The following is a 2,430-nucleotide window of genomic DNA, read 5'->3' on the forward strand; positions in this document are numbered from 1 at the left end:
AGACAAGTAGGACCTACCAGTGGCGCCCTCCAATCACCACCATAACATACTTTATAATGATTCCCCCAAAACATGGAATAATAATAACAATAACAATAATTTAAACAACATGATGAGGTGAGACAAATTGCGAGATATTTTATTGATCTTCCATGGGAAGAAAAGAAAAAGCAACGTGGACAGAAAACGTCATAAACATTAAAGGAGCAATACAGTGTGGAGTCTCAGAGGAAGGGCTGAGGAAAAACAAAACAAAAAAAACCCCTAAAAAAGTCGAAACGACGTGCAACGAAACCCACGGCTTATTAGCAAAATAGAAAAGAATCATGGACAGTGAATGCGGGGTGATCACTGACTTGTTAAACCATGTATGAACGCTGTACACACACACACACACACACACACACACACACACACTCTCTCTCTCTCTCTCTCTCTCTCTCTCTCTCTCTCTCTCTCTCTCTCTCTCTCTCTCTCTCTCGTTTTCTCGCCCCCTCTCTCTTTCTCTCTCTCTCTCTCACTCTCGCCCCCTATCTCTATCTGTCTATCGATCTCTGTGTGTCTGTGTGTATGTGAGCATGCTTGTCTGAGGGTGTGTGGGTGTGTGTGTGTGTGTGTGTGTGTGTGTGTGTGTGTGTGTGTGTGTGTGTGTGTGTGTGTGTGTGTGTATTTGGTTTGTGCGTGATCTATTTATCAGTCCATCTATCTATCTATCTAAGCACAAAGACAAAAGTGCAATATCACATCAACGACATTATTGATGTTTAACAAAAGCAGATGTACACCAGGTCTGTGAAGCATTTAGTATAAACAACATTCACATAACTTGTGAGGCATCGCTTTGAAGTCAGGCGCTCGTCAAAATTATGAAATTAAAGAAATCGGCATTTTCCTGTCTGTTTGGCTATTTTGATCGAATTTATGTTTTTTGACTCAACATCTACTGTTTCCATTCAAAAACACATTTATATTTGAATTTGATAGAAAAACGTGTATATTTTCCCATTTTCAAATACTCTCAACCTTTGTAAGCCACCAAACTTTCGTGACCATATTCTCGCTAATTTTACCAAGGAAAAAAGGGGACCCCCACCTCATTCAATCACAAAATTCTGACTTCTATTTAAGATAGATAGATGGGTCTTTTTTTACAGATAGCAAAACAAATGACAGAGTTTTAAGATGAAACCAATAACCTCAACATGTACACAGTTTTGAAAAGTGCCTGATTCCACCGTGTCGTGACACATTAGAAAGATAACCTGTTTACATGATAATGTTATATTTTATTACAGATTATTTATTTATAAAAAAGCAAGTCATCGCGGACAGGTTACGATGACAAAGGTAATTATACAAACAAAAACCACACACCTGTGAATAAGGGCAGTATATTAATAATAATAATAATAAATAGCATTTATGCTGCGCATTTCCATTTCCTAAAAGATGCTCAATGCGCATTACAATGAAAAAGACATCACATCTTAAAAATTAATCGACACAAATGTGTACGTAAAACAAAGTATTATACATATAATATAAATGCATACGTGTAAAATTTTATACCAGAAAAACAGTCTCGCAGTGAGGTTGAAAATGTGTTCACTAAAAATATACAATGCCATATAAATTCACGAACAGTCAAAATTATTAGTGAAAGAGAAGTGTGTATTCGAGGTTGTAACAAAAGTCACCTACCAGCTCGAACCCCTCCTATCTCATCCACATCTCCATGGACACAAAGAGACAGCTTATCACTTCAATATTCTTGCCAACATAATGCTGCCAGTGCTAGACTGGACATTAAGTAAAACCCCAAAAAGCAAAAATTACTGCCTGCAAAATGGAAATTCTCCGCAAAATCCTTAACATCACAAGACGCCACAGGCAGATAAATGAAGAAGTAAGAGCAGCTTTCGGCATTGAGTCCTGCCTGCATTTCATAGAAAGACAGAATAAAATGGTTTGATCACCTGTTACGTATGTCACCTAGCCAGCGATCCTCCAGAGCCTATACCGCCAAGCACACAGGCTATAAAGGAAGAGGAAGAGAAATCATAATGTCCCAACTAAAAGAGCTGCGGAGCTGGCCTACCATAGAAAACTGTATCTCCCCTCGACGCTTAACGACAGCAGGGGAAGAAAAAGCAAAAGTAAGTAAGTAACAAATGTGAGGCAGCGTGGTGAAATCAGGCGCTCGTCAAAATAATCAAAGTGAAGAAACTGGCATTTTTCCACAGGTTTGTGAATTTTTAACGAATTTTCGTTTTTTGGCTAAACACCTTTCATACCCATTCAAGAACTCATTTCTGTGTGGATTTTTCTGCCAACCCGTTTGATTAAAGGCACAGGGAAATGGAAAATTTTTCCAGTTACCCACGCTAAGGAAATAAACTAAATCCTTGGGGGGCCATTTTTTCTCGCTAA

This window comes from Aplysia californica, unplaced genomic scaffold (assembly GCF_000002075.1).
Source record: "Aplysia californica isolate F4 #8 unplaced genomic scaffold, AplCal3.0 scaffold00768, whole genome shotgun sequence".
Classification (NCBI taxonomy): domain Eukaryota; kingdom Metazoa; phylum Mollusca; class Gastropoda; order Aplysiida; family Aplysiidae; genus Aplysia; species Aplysia californica.